Source organism: Eulemur rufifrons, chromosome 3, assembly GCF_041146395.1.
Source record: "Eulemur rufifrons isolate Redbay chromosome 3, OSU_ERuf_1, whole genome shotgun sequence".
Taxonomy (NCBI): Eukaryota; Metazoa; Chordata; class Mammalia; order Primates; family Lemuridae; genus Eulemur; species Eulemur rufifrons.
In genome coordinates, this window is record NC_090985.1 from 8839586 (window position 1) to 8854348 (window position 14763).

The 14763-nt window shown below is 39.6% G+C and overlaps 1 protein-coding gene across 1 annotated transcript in view; it reads right to left on the minus strand.

Moving 5' to 3' along the window:
- The window catches only part of AGBL1 (AGBL carboxypeptidase 1), a 439634-nt gene that overhangs the window by 233479 nt on the left and 191392 nt on the right, over positions 1 to 14763 (minus strand). The window lies entirely within an intron of this gene.

Consider the following 14763-nt stretch of genomic DNA (forward strand, 5'->3'; position numbering starts at 1 on the left):
ATGTACACTGCATTTGTTGTCTGCTATACTCGCCCTACTGGTAACATTAATAGAACACCAGAACTTATTCCTCCTAACTGTAACTTTGTACCTTTGCTGTTCCTCCCTCCCCCTGTACTCCCTAACCTCGGGTAACCACCATTCTACTCAATATGGAAGTTCCTCAAATAATATGATCCAGCAATCCCACTACTCAGTATTTACCCAAAAGAAATAAAATCAGTATATTGAGGAGATATCTGCACTCCCATATTTATCGCAGACACCTTGATCCTGTTTCTTGAAACTCCCATGTTATTCCCAATAGGCAAGATGTGGAATCAACCTAAATGCCCATCTACAGATGAATGGGCCAAGAAGAACATGTGAGATGTGAGATAGATAGATAGATAGAGTCCTATTCAACCATAAAACAGAATGAAATCTTGTCATTTACAGCAACACAGATGATCCAGGAGGACATTACAGAGAGAAATAAGCCAGACACAAAAGCACAAACACTGCACGATCTCACTTACATGTGGAATCTAAGTAACAGCCTTTTTGAGGGCACAAACTGCATCTCAAATTGTGCACAAAGAAAGAAAAAAACTGAATAATTCTCAATTACAAAACTAAAGAACAAGTGATAGAAGATAAGGAAATAAACTTTTAAATTACTGAATTGTATTATCATCAACTAAAACCAAAAAATCCCCACACTATCTTTCTCTTCCATATTTCTGCTGGCAGCCATTAATCCACTGAGGTCTAGATTTAAGGAGTGTAAATCAGTGCATTTTTACTAACTATGGTGAGAACAGGTCACTTCAGTTCCTTGTGAGTCATCTACACATTGGAGATAAAATTCAGCTATGTTTTCCCTGAAGCAGGTATCTTGAGCATATTTCAGTAACTACGGAAAGCACTAAGTAGAACAAGTTGAATACATTAGAGTCCTTGTTCTCCAAGAGGCCATAGCATTTGTCAGTAGTGACAAATATGTAAGCAAATAATGACAAGTGAGCTAATGGAGGTGTATATAAGGCACATGTGAAAAAAATAGATCTGAGAGAAGTAAGGACATTTCAAGAGACATAATTGGTATTTGAACTGGGTCTTGCAGAATAAGTGTTATTTACCTGATAGGGAAGGTGAAAAGGGCCTTCTATGCAAAGAAAATGACACATGCAAGAAGCACAGAGGAGAAGCCAATGCATTCAAAAATAAAGTTATGTGTTGCTGAAGCGAAGAGTTAGAGATGGTGGAATACAAATTTAGAAAAGCAGGCTGATGTCAAACTGGTAGGATCCCTTCTTATGTGTTTCATTTAGGGATTTGGACTTTATCCTGTTCTCAACCATGGAGTAAGCATCTCTCTGTCCTGTGACCAGTAACGGAGACTATCACAGAATCAATACCAATGAAAGAGTGAATGTTTGCTCATGATATTCTACACATGGCATAAAATGCTGGTAGCTTGCCCAACACCCCTTCTCTTCTTTCTTATTAGCAGAGTCCTGATTTTGTGGGAGAAGGAATTTGTCTAGATTAAAATACTCAGCTTCATGGATCCTCTTGTAGGTAGAAATGACATTTAACCTGGTTGTGCCCAGTGAGAGATAAATGTGAGCAGAGGGCTAGTCTTTAATGGAAAACTAATTAAAGGAGACAGTTTCACCTGGCAAATGCCTACTTAGTTTTCATGTCTTGTCTTTTGCCTTTCTTGTTTGCACCTGCACCTAGATGTGATATCTTCATGTGAGAAAACCAACTTGAAAATCAAAATCACATGCTAAGAATAGTGACCATAAATTTTAGAAAGAGCCAGGGTTTTTAACAGATTCCGTAAGCAGCTACACCACACCTTCACTGGCTTCTTCAAGACTTCTGGATATTTGAGAACCATAAACGACTATTTGGCTAGGCCATTGTAATCATGTTTCTGTTACATCCTGTTACCTTCAAGTCTAACATGTGAATATAAGATCAGGTTTAAAGTCATCCCTATAAAAATATTACCTTGAACGACAGGCATTCATGTGTGCTTTCTAGATTGAAGAGAACAGAGTGAAAGAGTGAGTTGTAATAAGAATGATATTTGACATATATTAATATGTTTCAGAAAAGAAGAGTTGAGAACCACTATTTTTTTTTTTTAAATGGGGAGTCAATGATGGTCTTTCACCAAGGGAAAGATATGCCAAAGACTGTGCTTTAGAAAAAGAACTCTGAAATTTTTGTGGATAATACATTCGCCTGATCAGAGATAGCATGATGTAGTGAATTAGAGAACAACCTTATGAGCCACATTGCCAGGGTTCAAATTCCAGCCCCACCCTTTTCAACATGAGATGAGTTATGGAAGTTCTTGAAGAGACTGAGCAATGGATTTGTCTTAGTCTGCTGGGGCTGCTCTAACAGAACACCATAGACTGGGTGGATCACAATCAACAGAAATTTATTTCATACAGTTTTGGAGGCTGAGAAATCCACAATAAAGGTGCCAGGAGATCGTGTGTCTCATGTGGGCCCACTTTCTGGCTCTTAGTTGGCTGCCTTTTACTGTGTCCTGACATGTGGAAGGAACAACTGAGCTCCCTCGGGCCTCTTTTATAAGAGCACTGATCCCATTTATGAGGGCCCCACCCTCATGACCTAATCAAATCTCAATGTCCCCACCTTCTAATAACATCATTTTGGGGATTAAGATTTCAACATGAATTTTAGGGGGACACAAATATTTAGTTCATAGCAGATTAGGTGTTCTGCCTGTAAGACTAATGGCTCAGTAACTGAAACTTTCTAAATAGCATGTTGGGGGAAAGAGATATACAGTTAGCCAGCTGAGCGCAATTGAAATTAACTGGAGGTCAACTTTGCCACTATATCATTTGCTCACAGTCAATTTCACTCTTCCAAAGCAAGCTGTGTTGGCATGCCAATGAAAAGCTTGTTTAGAAATAAAGAGGCTTGATGAATTTGTACCCAATCAGTATCCTATTTTCGGTTCTATAATTCCATATCAATCTCTTTGTGATTTTTGAACTATGTTCATTTGCAGTATATTGGACAACAATAGTAAGTGCTTCCAGCCTAGCAAGAAGAAATAAAAAAATAGCTTAAGTGCTTGTAAATTTTGACACTAACTGAACACTCTCATTGTCTGGGCCAGTTGGCTTCCATTGCCTAATGTGCCCAGTACAATGCAGTGCATTAGTCAGTAAGACAAATGCAAGCTGTAACAGTGTGTTTCTTTCCTTTGGAGAGTCAGGTTCATATCTGCTATATTGTAATACACCACAAGACCTAACAGGCTCTTCTGGCATCCTGAAGAAGCAAATGGGGAAAATTGTGGATTCTCATGAAGACATAAGCAGCATTTTATCCATTTTTAGTTGGTTTTCCTCTCTTCCCCTCTGTGATTTAAGACAATTTTGCAGTCATATTGGTGAGTTAAACTTATGGAACCATTCAGTTATAGCAGCAAATGGTACTCCAGAGAACCCATAATGGACAACAGCTGTAAATAGTATGCAACTCACAGGCATGTGTTTTTTCTTGTAATTGACAATTTCAGTCTTAGTAACTCATTTCTGCTTAGGGCCAGGCAGAAACTGTCAGGTATTTGTATTTTTTTTTCTGGAATTTATAATATCTCTTCCAGAGACCACCACAATCTATGGAGGAGTCATGGTTTGGCCACATCCTAATTCTTAAATCTACCTATTGAATTTATGTCAGGAGTAATGACATCTGTAAAGAGATATTAGGAACAAGTAGGGCATTGAATAATACCTAAGATATATCAGGCCTTTAGGCCAATGAAAAGTTGAGTAAAAACTGAAGACATATGTGATGATATACATGTGTACCCAACTATATAAACATCCATTCATTTATTCCTTTTTTCTTTCAACACTATATATTAAGTTCCCACTGCCACTCTACAGGGTTCTACAGATTCCAAGAGAAATAATGGTTTTTGCCCTTGGGGAACTAATAATAGTCTGTGGGAAAGACAGGCATACAGATAATTATGATCCAATGTGATCAGGGACATTTGTCAAATATTTGCACAAGCAAGCACAGTGGAATACTCATTAACACATTATTTATACTAACGCAAGCAACTGAGAATGACTTAAATGTGCATTGACTGGAAACTAGTTAAGGAAGTGACACATGAAACAGAATATTATGCAGCCATTAAAAATGACACCTAGGTCTTTTTCTGTTGATATAAGAAATATCTGTGACATAATGATGAGTGAAAAAAAGAAAAGAGAGTTGCATCATAGAAGTATCCCATTTGTGTGTAGTTGTGACATTTATTCAAAGGTATCTTTACATAGAGATGCGTTTGCAAGTAGAGGTCATCTGAGTAATTTTTATGTCTTCTTTATCCCTATCTGGCATGTTTGCCTCTTCAGCAAATAATAATCATATGTCAATGTTCATAAAAGCAATGAGTTTTCAAATAGGACACCACAGGTAAGGAAGATTAAAAAAATGAATTTTCATTTTTCAATTTAGTGCGTCCAGTTTGTGTGTTTTCCAGGTAAAGAAAAGAAAGGCGGGAAGCAGTAGAAAAGCCTAAGTATTATAGATCTATTTGCAAGCTACTAAGGTCATAAAGTACATAATACCTGAGGGAGAGCGAAGTGATTTTACATGACTGAAGCACTAGCTATTTGGAAGGCAAGAGGGGAAGTGAAGCTACAGAGCTAAGTTTGGACCTGCTTCTACAGGCCTTGGTAGCACACGCTAAGGAGGTGGAGAATAATCTTGTAAGCTGTGGAAGGACCATGCAAAATCGTTATGCAAAGCTGTGATGGGACGGGGCTTCTTGTTGAAGCTGAAGAGTTAGAGAACGGGATTGAAGGGTGAAAGAACGGCCAAGATAGCAGATGGTGAATTCAAGGTGAGGTCAGCTAACACGAAGACCAGCAAACCTAGGAGAGAATGCATGAAAACCTGATTGAAGGGAAACGAGGTGAGGAAGGGAGGAGACAGGAACAGGAGTGGAAAAGGAAGTGGCAGTGAAAGAGAAAATTCTTGTGAAAAGAGGTGCGGTGGGAAAATGTGTATGCCTATGCAGGGCATATTATACTAATGTTTCCCACAAAAGGGAGCATACTATGCACATTTTTATTCACTGCACATTTTTTATTTACCAATATATATTGGAGATCTTTCCCTATCAATATGAAAAGATACTTCCATCTTTTTTATTAGTTTTATTGCGGTATAATTTACATAAAATAAATTTTTACCAATTTTAATGTTACAATTCAATGAATTTTGACACATGTATACAGTGTCATGTGATCCTCATATAAAACATCAATATCATTCGCCAAATTCCCTTCATTCCCCTCTGCTGGCAATCCCTTCACCCCACCCCAGCCTCCGACAACCACTGATCTGCTTTTTTCCACTACAGTGTTTTCTTTTCTGGACTTTCACAATAATTGGATTATACAATATATAACCTTTCTGTCTGGCCTCTTTAACTTAGCCTAATGCTTTTGAGAGTCATCCATGTTGTTGAATGAATCCATAATTTGTTTCTTCTAATCACCAAGTTATAGTCCAGTGTGCCACATAGCAATGGCTGTGCCACAATTTGTTTATCCTTTTATTTGTTGATACACATTTGAGTTTTTCCAGTTTAGGGCTACCAGGAATAAAGTCTCCTTTGTCTGTTGTAATATGGCTATGCTGGCTTTCTTTTGGTTAGTATTTAAAATATATATCTTTTTCATCCCTTTACTTTCAATCTTTCCATAAATTTTCAAGAAGTATTTGTCTCTTGATGCACCATATGGTTGAATATTTTATTTTATTTACTCTAATATTCTTTAATTTTCTTTTTATTGGAGCATTTGGTCAATTTGCATTTGATGTAATTAATGATTTATATGGTTTTAATGCTATCATTTTATTATTTGTTCCCCATTTGTCCTAACTATTGTATGGTCAATTCTTTTTCTTATCTTACCTTAACTGATTCATCGGGTATTTTTTCCCTCTATTAGCTTAATAGTTGTATATTGTTTTATTCTTCTTTAGTCAGTTACCTTAGAGATTACAAAATGTATCTTTGACTTATAGAATTTACTATATTTTAGTTCCCAATATACATCTTAATATCCATAAGACATTTATATTTACTGTGTTATAAGGTCAATATCAATTTAGATTAAACCACATATTTACCTTTTAATTACTCTTCATTCCTTACTCCATCTGCAAACTTCCATCAAGTTTCACTTTTCTACTGCCTAAAAATCACCCTTTCATATTTCTTTCATTGTGGATCTACTAAGCCATGAACACTCACTTTTTGTTTGTCTGAAAATGGACTCATTTTACCATCAGTTTTGAAACATATTTTTGCTGGGCATGGAAACACCTCACATCTGCTGATGAACTCTCCATTCTCCACTTCTCTCCATGTTTCTTCCACTGAAATCCTGCAAGAACTTGGCTGCTTTTAACAGCCCTTAAAAGAATCTAGAAATTTGTCTCTTCGTTTTGCAGAAATAGAAATGTGTATTTTTGTTTTTCTGTTGTATGTGTTCTTTTTACATGTTTTTTTTTTTTTAAAAAGGAAGAAAGCTTTCATTGGCAGTTCCAAGTTCTTAAACTTTCTTACATTCTTTTTTTTTGTTGTTGTTGTTGTTGTTATCTTTTCTGTTGATTCTTTTGATATTTCCAGGGAGAAAAATCCTAACACCTGCAAATAATGAAGTATTTCTTTCTCTCCAAAGGTTACATTACTTAATCCTGAGACATTTCTAATGTCTTAGGCAGAATTTCCTCAATGCTATGGAATAAAAAGAGTCCTTTAAATCCATGCAATGTTATTACAACTGATAGATATCTGATGGATTAACAGATAATTTTGGCCTGCTCTGACAACATGTGTAGGATTGTATGTAATCATACTCATGACATTTCGATAGCACCTTGCAGCTGAGAAGGCACCTTAACCTACATTATTCCTTCAGTACTGGAAGTGAATCTGTGAAGTAGGCAAGACAAGTATCACTCTCTTGTTTATAAGACTGGAAGGAAGAGAAAGCAAGAGAAAAACTTAGGTGTTCCGAATCAAAATCCAGTATTCATTTTATAATGTATTATTCTGTGTGTATATATTTAAGAGGAAGGCTGAAATAAATCCCATTGAGACAAAACATGATATTCTGAGGGAAAAACAAGTACTATATAAATTATGAATCAGAAGACTTGAGTCTGAGGTTTGGCTCTGCCTCTTATTAATTGAATGGATTTGGGAAAATTAAAATCTTTTGAAATCTCAGTCCCTGACCTATAAACTAAGGCTCTCTCAGTTCTTTGTAGCACTAAATTCAATGATTATCGATGGCGATGTGAAATATTATAGATGAAAATCAAACTTTTTAGCCAATGGTTTCAATCCCTTTTAACTCTATTATATTCTTCTGAATTCTTTTAATAGAGCTGCTAAAAGGAAGCAAAATTATGTGGAGCTTCATCTCTCTTTTCTCTTTGTCTAATATTTAGACACAAATGCTAATAAGGGAGAAGTGGTCAAAAGTCTGGAGGCAGCAGAAGAAAATAACAGAGTGTGGGTAATCACTGCTAATAATCAGCTCCTCAACAATCAAGTGTGGGCGGGAGCTCTCCTGCTGGGGCACAGTTCCTTCCCAGAGGAGCAAGGTCTGTTGGCTCCCGTGCCCTCTTTTACAAACTCTTAAACAGTGATCCTTCTGACCCATATGTTAAGTTATTAGGTATGAAATGTCCAATTTCCTTAAGTACTAAGTTTGAGAGTTGATTTCTCTGACATTTCACTTTGACTCTTCTTGTTTTTTGGTTTTGTTTGTTTGTGAAGGAACATCCTCTTCTTTCAAACGTACATCTTGGCTTGTGATTATCTTTTAAATTTTTTTTTAGAGTAATTTTTGTGAAACCATGTTTAAGTCAAAAATTTGTGTTATCTTTGAATGGGAATTCTGTCATGGAACCAATGCAGCACAGACAGCTCGAAATATCAACAAAGTGTTTGAGAAGGATGTGGCTAATAAATGCACAGTACATTGATGGTTTGAGAAGGCCCATTCTGGTGATTTTAACCTTGAAAAGGAGCCACATGGGTGATCTGAGACCAAGGTGGATAATGATGAGCTGAAAGCTGTAGTGGAAGTGAATCCATCTCAACCTATGCATGAATAAGCAGCAAGGTTTGACATTACTATTCCAATAATACTGGACCACTTGAAACAAATTGGCAAGGTAAGGAAGCTGGATAGGTGGGTTCTGTGTGAATTAAATGAGCATCAGAGGAGAAATCTTCTCAAAGCTTGCCTTTCTTGGCTGTCACAACATAAAGGCAAACCATTTCTACACCATATTGTTAGTTGTGATGAAAAATGGATTCTTTCTGACAATCTCAAGTGTTTGGCACAATGGTTGGATAAAGATGAAGTGCCAAAACGCAGTCCAAAATTGAATATTCATCAACAAAAAGCTACCGGTGTCTGTTTGCTGGTCCACTGCTGGTATTATCCACTACAGCTTCATGAAACCTGCTCAGTCAATTACAGTGATGTCTACTGCAACCAACTGGATGAAATGATGAGGATGCTTGCTATTAAGCAGCCAACATTGTTCAGTAGAGACAGGCCAATCCTCTTGCAAGACCACATGTTGTAAAAAATAAAGCTGCTCAAACTACAGAAGCTGGACTTGGAAACTGTCTGTCATCCACGTATTCACCAGACCTTGCACCAACTGAATGCCACTGCTTCCAGGCTGTGGACCACTTCTTCCAAGGAAAAATATTCAATTCTCAACAAGCTGTGGAAAACGCCTTTAGAGATTTCATCACCACTGCTCTCCAGGCTTCTTTGCAGCTGGCATAAGCAATCTACTGTAAAGATGGCAAAATTGTGCCGATAGTTTAGGCGCATACTTTGGTTAATTGTACTGCTTCTTGTTTGAGATATAATCAACTACACTTTTGATTTGAAATTGGATATTTCATTTTAAAGACCTATTACCATGAGAATAAGAGATTGACAAGATTGTATTAATAGTTTTCAAACTGTGTGCCTTCATGGTTGCTGTCAATGCTCAGGTAAAATCCTAGGTTCCCCAGAAATCACTCATCTTCATCTCTACCCTCCTCCAGTGGCAAGAAGTGGCCCCAGACCTGGCCCTCCTAAAACTCTGAACTCTGCCTTTCTCCCAAAGCCTGAAGTACGATCTCTGTTACCCCAAATGACAAGGAGCCTAAGAAGCTCTGACTTCTTTTGATAAAGAGTTTGCTTAGATTTCACCAAAAACTGGGGGCAGGGGGCAATCAGGCATTGGCAGAGGGGGAGAAAAAGAGATTCTGATGCACACACCCACCTCACGGGGCGGGGGGGGGGGTTCTTGGGGACAGAAGGGAGAAAGCCATGGAGGCAAAGGCTGACCATAAGCTCTTTGTAGCTGATGAGCTATGAGCTATGGAGATTGACTGAAGGATCATGGTCACCCTACTGGCTGCCTATAAATATTTTCCCTAAATCTTTTAAGCTTCTTCCCAAATTATAAGTAATACACACAGCAGGGAAGAAAATTTTAAAGTAAAATGTATTTCCCACGAATGCCCATGACCTCCAAGTCGTCACCCTCTCTCTTTCCTCCTCTCTCAAACATCTCTCCTGTTCATCACTGCCCGCCTACAACCTCTTCCTCACCAGCCACACAGCAGTCCAAGTGCTCTAAAAACAAGCATAAAGACCCAAATCAGACTGCATAACCTCCCACATAATGCTGTAGGAGAGTCTGCACTCTAAGTCTCCTCATTGATAGCTGCCCCCCCACACCAGCTGTCCCCAGCCCAACTGTCTACTCTCATTTCCTGTCATCTCTGAGCCAAATATTCTTCACTCTGCTCTTTACTGTTCCCAAAACACACCATGTCCTTTCTGTTCATCCCCACTTCCTCTGCCCAGCAAACTCTTATTGTTTTCCACCCTGAAGCTTTTCTTGACTCCCCTAGGCAGAGAGAATAGCTCCCTTCTCCTGGGTCCCACAGCACATCATCCACGCACCTGTATCCAACTCACCATGTGACCTTGCAATCCATTTTCAGATTTGGTCTCTTCCACCACCCTGCCTGCCTCCTGTACCTTATTTCTCCATTGTGTACATGGGGATTACTCAGAAAACGCTTGCTGAGTAGATGGGTGTAATTAACCGTAATGAGCTCCCGAAATTAACTCCTCCGTGTCCAGTTATGTTACAAGATATTCACTCATTTTTCATTCATTCACTCACAGAATATGTATTGAGCTGTTGTGATATACCAAGCACTTGTGAACTGAAAATGAAATCCTATGCCCTCTGCTAACCACATGGACCCCTCTCAGCCAAGAGGACCCCGGAAACACCTTAAAACTGAGTTCCCAGCTATGATGGGATGGGAGAGAGAAAGCACAATTACATGCATATGATTTCACTTCATAAATATTCATGACTCCTCCTATAGTTTGTTAAATATGTATATTTGACCACCAGACTCAGTATAAAATCCTGTTGCCTTTTGTCATCTTTGAAGCACATGAGCCTGGATTCTCGCCAAGGCTCTGCTTCCCAACCTGTTGGAATGGCCACCCAGCAGGTGGCTACTCTTTATGAGAAATAAAGCTCTCCTTTTTCCAAAGTATAAACCTCGTTAATTAATTTTTTTTTTAGTTAACACACTATAATAGGGACTGAATCTATAAGAATGAAAGAGTCGAAGCCCCAGCCAACAAGGGATTTACCTTCTAGTGGGGAAGGCAAATAATAGCATCATGTAATTACCGTGAAGAAAAATCAAACAGAGGCAGGCAAGGGAGAATGGCAGAAGAGGAGGTGAGGTCATCATTTTAGAAAAGAGGGCTCTTCAAGGAGTTGAGATTTGAGCAAAGACCTCCCTGGATTGAGGAAATTTGACCAGTTAATGAAATAGAATTTAAGTGGGCACAGACTCGAGTGTGTGAGGAGGAGGATACCATGTACCAGGAACCACGAATGAATTTGCACTTTTGTTGCATTTCAGATAATTTTCCATACCACAGCCAGAGTAATGTTTTCAATGTCCATATGGGGAGACCAGTTAGGTTTCTAACATATGTCAACAGTATATTGCTCTGTGCTTCAGGCACCCAAGTGATGTCATGGTAGAGACATCGCTTTAAATGATTTGCCCTCTGTGGCGGTCACCCATCAGAATCTTTCACTTTATATGCCCACCAGAAAAGCCTTCATCCACGAGGTGGCAGGCAGGATTATGTGCCTATTCACTTACTCAGCATTTACTGAGCATCACCTTCCATGTGCCAAAGGCCATGCCAAACACTGAGGCTACCAAGGACTTTCAGAAAGAGACCCTGTTCCTTGAAGAGCTCCCAGTTTTCCCATGGGAACCCAATAGGTATTTATTGGAACTGAAAGAATTGGGGCCTTTTATTAAAAATGGAAATTTTCCTCCACTGAAACAATGCTTCTCAAACTGCAACATGCATGAAAATCCTCTGAACAGCTTGTTGAAATGCGGATTCTGTCCCAGTGAGTCTGGGGTGGTTCCTGAGACTTGACATTTCTACCCAGCTCCCAGGTGCTACCAAAATTGACGAATCACCCTTCTGAGTAGCAAACCTCTCAGGGTCCAACAGAGATACAGTGCGAGCCACATGAGTAATTTTATTTTTTCTAGCAGCCACACTTTGAAAAAGTGAAATTAATTTTAATAAATTTTGTTTAACCCAATAGATCTGAAATATTACCATTTCAATATGTAATCATATGAAAAATGATAAGACATTTTATTTTTTTTTTTTTGGACTGAGTCGTCAGAAGTCGGGTGTGTATTTGACACTTGCAGCACATCTCAATTTGGACTAACCAGCTTTCGTTACTCAAAAGCCTCATGCGGCTCATGGCTACTGTATTGAACATTGCGGCACCAGGCCCTCTACCAACTCTCTAACTGAAACTACTCACCGTGCTGAATAGTAAAAGTTTATTATACACCAATGGAATACAGTCGAGGCACAGAAAATAAATAAGAGAATAAGGCTTTCCCCTTCCCCCAAAGAAAGCATTCTGTGTCATTGGCGCCTTTCTCATGAAACAATCCAATTTTGCAATATTACAAACTCATGTTTCTTTGCAAAGGGTAATCTCGCCTTCTTATTTTGTACCCTTCTGCCTCTGAACTATAAGAAAGTGGGCTTGCATAATGGGTATAAATGAAAAGAAAATCAGCAAATTTATTCCTGGGCAATTTTCAGATAACCAAGAGGAAGTGGTGTAATCGAGGCTGAAATAACAATTTTAGATTCTGCATAAATATGAGCAAATTCATCTGCATTTCCTCATCTGCATCAAACTGTACAGATTTTTCTGGAGATTTTGGTATAATATGCTGGAAATAAAAAACAATGCATCTGTGCTATAATGATACATAATATATACAGTATAATAATAAAGTATTTGGATTGGGTTTGAGAAATTTACTACACACAGAAACGGCAGTCACTTGGGAGAAGAGTATAATCGCATCAGGAAAATTGCAGACAGATGCTGTGCACCGGCCTCCCACCCCCAATCCATCAGCTGATCTCAGCTAGGGATGTTTGCAACTGTGCCTCACTTGTATCCCACGTTACTGGCTCCTTCGCCCCCAGATTTCCCTAGTAGCATTACTGCTGTCTAGAAGAAAGCATTACCTGATTCCCTCAAGCTTCAGAGTTCTCAGGAAGGCTCCCCAGCACCTACAAACCACTGAGGGTGCAGCCAACTCCCTTGCAGCTATTTCTGAATGAATGTTTTGTAAAGCCACGGCCAAGGCTCCAGCAAACCCCTTCCAGAACGCCTGTCTGAGCACTGTCTCAACAGAGCCAGAATATCACAGTAACCTCTAGAAACATAACCAAGGTGAGAGGGGAGGGGCACCTTTTCCTGTTCCGTGAAGACTCATTCAACCCATCCCACCCTGTTGTGCTTCATCCCACTTCACCAGGTTTACACATACGATAAGGCATCAAAGATAAGAACCCTGAAGAAAGAAACAGCTATGGACTTCATTCAGAAAACTTTGAAATATATTCTCAGGAATAATTCTGCTCTCGGGTCACGTATGGTTTCCTGCGCTGCTCTTTCCTATATTATTTGCCTGAAAAAAGCATTTGAGCAAGAAAAGGACCATAGTGCTTGGGGGATCAAGGTCTGGCTTCCAAAGACAGAGTTTCCTCCAGAAGCAAACTTTCTGCCCCTGTAGTGTTACAGCAGGCTGCTGGGTCAACGTCATTGCAGCGTACTTCCCACATCAGTGAAGAAGGGCAGGGAAAAGATGACAAGAGGGAGGGGGCAGAAGAGTGAACTTGTGCAATGGAATGTTTCACATAAGCAAATGGGATAATTCTTTTTGCAAACTGAAAGCCTGCTCTCTTCAGACCAGCATCTTTCAGGAATGTTAGGCTTCCCCAAAACCCTTTGGGGTTCCAGCCATTTAAGACAGCTGACATCTAAACAGCAGAAAAACCACCCAGTGAGAACAGCATGATAAATAAATTACAGTCCCGAGTCATAAGGACCAATAAGGTAGGAGGAGAAAATGTTCAGAGTCTGAAGCCCAAAAACATATGTCACCACCTGACACTGGAGCAGAGCCGCTTAAAGCTGAAACCGTGCCAGAAAATTGCAGTAGCCGCATCACTTGCTTTGAGATGTGGAAATTTTAACTCCTGCAAGGATTGGCACAGTATAGGTTGCTTGGGGAAGTCTGGAGGTGTTCCAGGAATGGGGCAAAGTCAGCAATAGGAAAGTAACTTTGCTGCTTGGTTACTCCCCAAACAGAATTAAGAGCTGTTATAGACATATGTTGGTTTAAATAGAGCTATTATGTTTTAAAATTCAGGTTGAGTTGCTAGTTTACAGTAAGAGACAGAAGGAGGGAGTGAGGGAAGAAATCAGAGGAAAAAACAGAGAACAAGGATTATTATTATCTTTGCTGCTGTTCCACTCAAAACGACTCCAATGGTGGCCTGCCAGCTCTCCACTTACATAACCTGACACGGGTATTTCAGATTCCCAGTTGCTTGGCAACCTGCCTTTTATGTTTAGGCCATTTAAATGTATTCACCTTCTGAATTAGGTGTATTCACACATGGCTGGGCAATAAGAAAGAGCCCCTGGCAGGCCAAGACCTCCTAGGATCTGTGGAATCAACAGTGTATAGGGAGTGGGTCTGGTCAGAGTGCCTCCCTGAGAATGTCAGTGGCACATTCAGGCCTGATAATGGGGAATGGAGATCTGCATACAGTCTTTCCCTGCTTCCAAATGGGCTCCTTCCAGGATCTAAGACTTGTTTCTGGGCCCCTCTTTGCAATGTTTCCTTCTGTCTTCCTAAAACCCTCCTGATGGTCTTTGTGGCACTGGCGGCAGCAGCCTGAGACAACAGCATAGAAGCTTGTCCCCTTGCACACGGGTGGACATGGGAAAGGTGCCCTGTGTCACCATCCTTCCAGCCAACTCTTCCAGAAATGGGAAGACTCCACCAGACCCCACACCACAGAGGTACCCCACATCCAGAGAGTTACCAAGTCCTGTCATTTCTACCTCCTAAATACCTTTTTAGATATTTTCCATCCTCTCCATTCCTATTCCCTTAAAATATTCAGTGGCTCCCCATTGCCCTCAAGATAAAATTAAGACTTCCTATTGGGGCATAAGGCCCTTCATGATCTGCCTGCCCAG